This window comes from Protopterus annectens, chromosome 7.part0 (genome assembly GCF_019279795.1).
Source record: "Protopterus annectens isolate FY-2018-M chromosome 7.part0, PAN1.0, whole genome shotgun sequence".
Lineage (NCBI taxonomy): Eukaryota > Metazoa > Chordata > Ceratodontiformes > Protopteridae > Protopterus > Protopterus annectens.
In genome coordinates, this window is record NC_056739.1 from 1455317821 (window position 1) to 1455325960 (window position 8140).

An 8140-nucleotide genomic window follows, 5' to 3' on the forward strand; every position below is an offset into this window, starting at 1 on the left:
TCTGTCAACTTAGATTAAATATTATCCCTAATTGTCCCTGATTCTTTCCAGACTTATCCTTGATTCTGGAGCAAAAATATTGAAAGCTACTGGTACCATGAAGCTCTTAACAGATTTTATAACAGAGACTGTTTGGCAACTATGCAGTCTAAGCACCTGTGATTGGTTGCCCTTAGCAACTGATCTCAGAGCTTTCCTGACAACGTCTAGTCATAGGAGTAGAGACTACTGGGAGGTGCAGATGTGCAGGTCTTCACGGATGGTTTTCTCTGTGTAAAAGAAAAAGCTCCAGTGGGTGCATTCTGAGCTGAAGGATCAGAATAGTATAGTAAAACAAATGGACTCAGCTGAAAGAATCCAGAGTGAATTTTTCTTTGAACTAAAATCTATTCATTTTATTTTAGTTTCTGACAGGAAACCACATCAGACTTTGAGCAGCATAGCTGTCAACTGTCCCTGATTTTCTCTAACAGTTTTAGTCTGTTCCTCAAAGAACTTATGGCTTTCTGAAGAAATGAGTGCAGGAGATTTAAGCAATAAGTGATGACGTGGTGTGGTATATTGAAGATTTACTCATGGTTGGCATGGTTTAATCATGAGGGCGAAGCCTGAGTTTTTAAATAAAGCCAACCGTGGAAAATTTCAATATACCACAACCACAGAATCAATTATTGCTATTATACAATGACATTATTTAAGAAAAAAATACTTACTTTTCTTAAATAGTGTCTTTGTATAACAGCCTGTTCTTTCTTGGTATATAGCTTTTTTGTGTTGATGTACTGCACATGCGTATGGGACTTGCGTTCCTATGCATACCCAGTACATCAATGCTTTGAAACGGAAGCAATGGAGAAAAGAAAGTCTCCATTGCTCCGTTTTTTCTTTTTTTTATTTATTAAAAAAAAGAAGGTTTTGGACACTTTATACCAACGGAAAAAAGTCCGGGCGACCGGACCTTTTTCCGTTGATATATTATGGGATTTACAATGGGCACGCTGGCCAATCAGCGCGCACATTTTGGAATATTAATGAGAGGGTCATTGTATAACTGACATTAATTAAGATCACGCACAGCCTAAAATACATGAGGGTAAACAAGCAGTGCTAGTAGAACAGATGATAAATTTGTATACCCTCCCATACAAATAGTACTCTTCAGCATATTTCAAGAAAGCACTTACACACTCAGGGGGCAGTTTTATATTAGAGTTTTAATGTACAAGCCCAGTACTTTTTTGCATTAGTATCATTTCTAGTGTGTGTGTATATATATATATATACAGAGAGAGAGAGAAAGAGAGAGAGAGAGAGAGAGAGAGAGAGAGAGAGAGACATCTATGTGCAACATTGGCCTCTCTTGATGACTTAAGATAGAGGGATAACAACTTTTTATAATTCCAGAAGCAGTAACAGCATCAAGAGAGCTATGCACAGCTTCTGAGGTGGTAGCATCATGTTTGGAAATGAAATACATGACACACACACACATATATATATATATATATATATATATATATATATATATATATATATATATATATTTATAGATCTAGGACTTCTGATCGAAAGATCAAAAGCCCAAATCCATTACCACTGAACACACTTTAACGAAAACGCTTTCATCAAAAAAGCGCTTTTGTTAAAGTATGTTAAAAAAAAAAAAACACAAAATCTACTTGAATGCAGGGGGCAAGCCCCTGCACTTCTGATGGGGGCTGCACCCCCCCACACCCCCTACTTTAATATTCTCAATCCAAGGTCGCACTACAGTGGGGAAAAGGGAATTTTCCCTTAATGCACCATAGCATAACCGGAACAACAAGCATACTTAAGCGAAAGTGTTGCTTCGGTGAACAGCACTTTCACACAAGTATGCTCACCAAATTGGGATTCGGTGAAAGATGCAGTCGAGCATCTGTACGGATCCCATATATATATATATATTTATACATACACACACACACACACACACACTAACAGAACATTATGATTTAAGGCTGGCACATAACCACATTGCGGAATTGTGCTCCCTATCCATTGTATGTGTATACATATAGACCTAAAATCCCTGAGACACTAAGATAGGCTGGAAGCTCTTTTGAGGGAAGATCTCTGCATCACTTGATGCATCATTAGAGAACCAGTTAATCTGGTCCTTCTATATCTCTGCAAGTCTAATATCTCCACCAGTACTAGAACCAGAAACTTAAATATTCACCAACAGATAAGTAAAACACACTGGAGGGATGGGCATATAATTCTGAACCTCCCAAAGCTGTGAAATAAACTTCCTCTGAATGTTAAGCAATGTGACTTACTAACTTCCTTTAAACATAACATATATGACTGGATGGGTAGTCAAACGTTTTGCCCAGGATTGACTGACATTGCCCTTCCATAGAAAGGTGAGGCATGAAAGATGGCACCAGCAAGGTATGAATTGTCATAAGACTTAGTGGCCTTGAGATAACTATTAATTCTATGAAGATGAAATATATTACTTTCACTGTTCCTCCACCTTTTTCTGATATGAAACCAGATAGATCTGTGGGAAGTGGTAACAGTTCATACTGCTGTGCCTACAACACAATGTAGCTGTATTTACTACTTCTTATTTTTTATGGCAATCAATGTGGGGAGAGGGGTACCTTACAGCAGTAAATGTAAATACATTACCACTTTTGGCAATCACTTGACAGACGGTTGGCAGAAGTGACTCTCTTTGGGGGGATAGTCTGTGGATGTAAGCAAAACCAGTTGCCTGATTCATGCAAAACAATCAATGTATTGACTGATTTGGTGTATGTATAGATATATGTCTAAGAGCAAGAGATTGAAATAATTTACTCTGGTATTTTTTCCATATAATCAAACATCAGAGATGTACACAGAAAGTAAATGCCTTATTTGGTGTAGGTTGAGGAAGTATGCTACACATGAAAGTACAGGGTCATTACATGACTACTGTTGAATAAAAATGGTATGGCTTGTTGGGGGTCATTTTGTGTCCTTAGCATGCTGAAATGTATTGCTGTGGCTATGATTTGTTGCATTTGCTTCTCATTGGGGCATTAGAAGTTTACATAATATTGTGACTCATATTTTGTTTTTTGACAGATGAAGTATAACTGCAAAAGGCAGTTACTAGTTTATGTCTGAATGATTACTAGTATGGCTTTTGGGGGGAATAGTATGTTTCACATAGTAGTGTCATCATTATATTTACTTGATTCCTTCAAAGTCAAATGTGTTTTGTAGCCAAGTGTCTTATTAGAAGCCCTTGAATTGTGCATTGTGAATTGCATTTGGGGAACTGATGTAAAGACCTTTTATATCTCATTTGTCTGTGACGAAATTCTTTTTCACCATTCTTGTAGACATAAGAATACAATACCTACAATGGATCACACTTCAAAGGGGAAAACTGTTTCTGTAAATGTGTAAATAGCTATATGACTGTTCAAATAAAATTGTTAACAGTGCTGGGTCTGTACAATATTATCTTTATTATACAGTATAATATGGAAGAACGAATGGATTGACTTATTGTACAATGAGGAAGAACATGTGGAATGACTTATTGCATAGCAATTGCTTTCCATACCAGAGGTTTGCATATGTGTTACTCTTATTTCTGTAACTGAATTACTCATTTCCAGTGAATCTCGGTAGCTGTGCATTTGTATCCTGATTAGTGCTAAAAACAGTCCACTAATTAGTCCACCCACCCAATCAACAAAGTAAAATAAATAAAATATATACATATAAAATCAAGTGCTTCCGAGAGATTTTCTTTTCATAGTTTAGAACTATGTTTAGTTTCTACATGGAGGCTATTTGACCTCTGAACAAATAAAACTAAAGTCCACGATATTTGTGTACTAGGATCTTAAGATGCCAGGAGTACAAAATTACACACATTTCACCAGAAAAATATATAGCTACAATACCATGTTTTCAGCCATGTAAAACTGTGGAGTGAAATTCATAAGTTTGCCACACTGGAAGTTCTGAGGTTAGAACTGCAGTCTTATGTGCTTTTTATAATTGCAGACCCTGTTATTAGCTAGTATGCTATATACAACAAAAAGAAAGTGGATTTATCAAGGGGTCTTCTCCTAAAAATTTCATAAAAATATCTTAAGGTGACTGTCATTTGATGTTAGGTTAGCATTCAGGCTAGGATGGTCTTTGAAAAATGACAGTGCAACTTGTATAAAACAGCTAAAGCAACTACGTAGCTCTCAGTTATTTTCAGAGAAAAATAAAAAAAAATTTCAAAAGCATACACAATGTTGGTGTAATTTCAAAACTAAAAGTGGTGTGTTTCTGTACAAAAGTTATATTTTTATTCTTTGTATATGTTGAAGCATAAAAATACATTTTTTTTTCATTAAAATTCAAGATGTCACCCCTCCTTTGTCTTTGAGGGTTTGAGCTCAGTCCAGTTATATCTTATAGGTTATTGCACCCATTACATTACCTGGAATTTTTTGAAGAACATTTAAACCATTTGGGAGATCTAGGTTTTTAAACACACACAGTCAATATTCTAGGGACAGACTAGTTGAAGAGGATCAGCATTTAAAGGATTATTGTTCATTTATTGAAATTAAAGAAAGAATGAATCATTCAGACTATATGTGGATTTGTGACACACAGAATGATTAAATCAAGCACTATAAACAGCAATGTGCACAGCTAAAAGGTATGAGCTTGGCGGGAGGGGGTTATTGATGTTAGCAGTTCTTCTTGCCTATAACAATTTTGATTGTGGCAAGGCAGTTGGCATTGTTGCCCCACAGTGCTTTATTCTCCAGATCAGTTTACAGCTAAGGAACCTTCTGTGGAGAGCTTGCAAATCCTCCCTGTAAATGGTTCTTTTGCCAAATGCCACAGTTTCCCTCTACATCCTAAAGACATGCCATAGTTAAATTGATAATACTCCTAATTATCCATACTTTGTGTGCATGTGTGTGTGTGTGTGTGTATACTAGCATCCTATGACTGAATTACTCTTATCCTTTCTGCCCCAAAAAAGTAGTTGATTATCAATAACAATCAAGCAATGATAGAAACTGGCCCCAGAATTGTGCTGTTCATGCTGACATTCACACACCTATATCCTTACCATCTACTCATATTTGTAATAATAGCCACCATCTTGTGTATAACTGGCAATTCTGTATCTCCAAAGATGGCACGTATAGCAAATGACAGAAGGATTATCCAAATCCACATTGTGCAAAACATCCACTTATCATTGATCAAACAGAGCCCCAAGCCACTCTATTATACAGCAAGTAGTAATTCAATGATAAGAACAAGTAGGCTTAGACTTCTGGAAAATGTTCTGCTGGTGATGAGCATTTATCAGAATATTGCACTTTGTCACCCTGCTTTAGTATCATTGAAAGATTACTCAGATGACTATATATTGTCATCAGTTTTATGTCCTTCCAAGTGCTGCCATGGTTTTACTGGGGTTGCAGCACTGAAACTTTCATTACTACTTTTATAAATGACATCAAATGTGATTGTGATAATAGCATTGTTTCAGTGGCTGCATTTTTGCTTATCCAAAATGTATATTGTTTCTATGACAAAAGATGGTTACATGCAAGTTTACAGTATAATTCATTATTGTATCCTATAGTTGCAATACTAATATGACTCTGTATGTCCATTCATTCACCCCAGGGATGGGTGTTAAACTAGCTAAGAAACATTTGGGTATTATTCTAAGGAATGCAAAAGGTACTCTATGCACATCAGACCAACACGAAATCTCCCCCCCAAAAAAACATAAATTCCACGATCAGGAACACCACTGCAGGACAAAGTGAACTATTTTTATTGACACGTTCTGGTACCTCGGCTTCTTGCCTTCTGCTGGAATGTTTCTACAACACAATTTTGTCCCTATACATACTCCCTTCTTCCAATTATTTAATTAATCAATTATCTAATAAAGCATTACATAAATCAATACATCAAGCAAACATTTTCAGACTTTCAAGCTATTGCACCTCCCTATATAAACCAAATGGCATTAAATATTTACACAACAAATATGAATGCATTTTAAACAATATTAAATATATCATTATATGACTAAATATCTTATTAAATGTATTTAATATTATATATCTTTACTATCTTAATGTCAAAAAATATGTTACCATATTATAAAGTGCTGTTACTTCTAACTTTCCTATTACAATTTTAAATACAATACTGAGTATAAATAATAATTCATATCCCAAATTATAAAAGTATTACACTTTCATAAATGATCCATATAACTTTATGGTGGATTATAGCTGCACTTTTAAACAAATTTAAATAACTTTAAGTTCATCATTTTATCATATCATGTATCATATGTGATTTTTAAATACATCCAAAAGGTAGTCTGATTGTAGGAAAGAATTTCAACCGCATATTAAAGAGTTCTGAAAATACTGGGCAAGGGCAATCTGTTGACAGGAACAATCTGCAATATACTCAATGCACAGGCACAGATCCATACCATCCTCTTGCTCCTGGGGCCATATATTGGGTAATATCAGGTTATATTGGCTAGACTTGTAAGGACCCTTAAGTCATTAGCCTAATAATCTTCCATGAACCTATGAAACTATGAACTGCTTCTAGAAAAATTAAGATTGTCCCTATCAGCTAAGGCCCTCAATAATTAGACTGAACAACTTAAAGTTAAAGAGATTTTCTCCACAAGAGTAGATAAATCTCTAGAATTTGTGCATTACTCCTTTAATTATTATACTCAAACCAGAATTCACAAGATATTCTCATCATATGACTTCTCCTCTTAAATAGTTAGTTTTAATATAATATAATGTTCCTTTTCAGACAATAATGCCCTTATCTTAAAAATGTCTTTAGATTTTAATAAACTAACTCTGATAAATAAATTCCTTCATACATAATCAATATACAAGAATTCAAATATTGATTTCTTTCAGAAAATTGATTTTTATGGAAAAAATAATACTGAAGATGTGAACAAAGTTATGATAATGGATTATTTTAAAGCTTGTATATATGGCAAGACATTAGCCTGGTGTAGGAAAAAATAAAAGATTGTGACAGTGAGTTTATAGGCATTTGAGTCAAATTACAAACTGTTAAATCTAAGTTAAGTAAAGGAGACAAAACTAACAAAAAAAGAAATGGAAAACTTAAAAATACAATGAACTTTTATCTCATAAAACAGTCTTAGCTTTAGAAAAAAAACTAAAAACAGCCTCATATGCTACAACTTCCAAATATTTGAAATATCTTACTAAAAGAATGAAACTACAGTCTAAATTTAACAAGATAAAAAAACTAAAAATCTAATTAACAATACGATTTGCACAGATTCTGGGAATATATTGGATGCGTTTAGACAATATTACATTTCCTTACAACAGCGATCAAAGCAACTGGGTCACTTCAACACAATTTTATGTAATCTTCTCGATACAGCACGTCTGAAAAAAATATCTCCCAAATTAAAAGACATATAGACCGATCAAATTTCTTTTAAGAAATCTCTGCTAAAATAAAATAATTGGATTAATACCAAAATATTTAAGATACTCCTCAAGCAAATTAAACACCCATAATATAATGTTCATTCACTCATACAATCATAATGGACAATTCCACCTTCTTGGGGATATTATTTAATATTTCCTAATAAAAAAGAAGACAACAATCCCCTCATTTTCTCTGCATATAGACCAATATCTCTATTATATCTTGGCTATAACATTATGTCTATTTTAACTTATAATTTAAAAAAGCCTCTACATGAAACAATTAACATAGATCAATCTGATTTCATTTACAAAAGACAAACACAAAATAAAATTGAAAGAATGGTAGCACTTATTGATGTTTTAAATAACAATGATTAAGAAGTTGTATTTATTAATCTAGATATCAAAAGGCCTTTGACTTATTAAACTGTAATTGTTTATTCAAATCTTTAGAACTATTTAATTTTCCTTCTCAGTTTATATTAGTCTTAGATAATATGTAAAGACAGCATGGCGTAGGTTAAATATGGTCCATTCTCTTCTAAACCAATTCCACTAATTAGTGGAACAAACATTAGCAGCAGCAATTA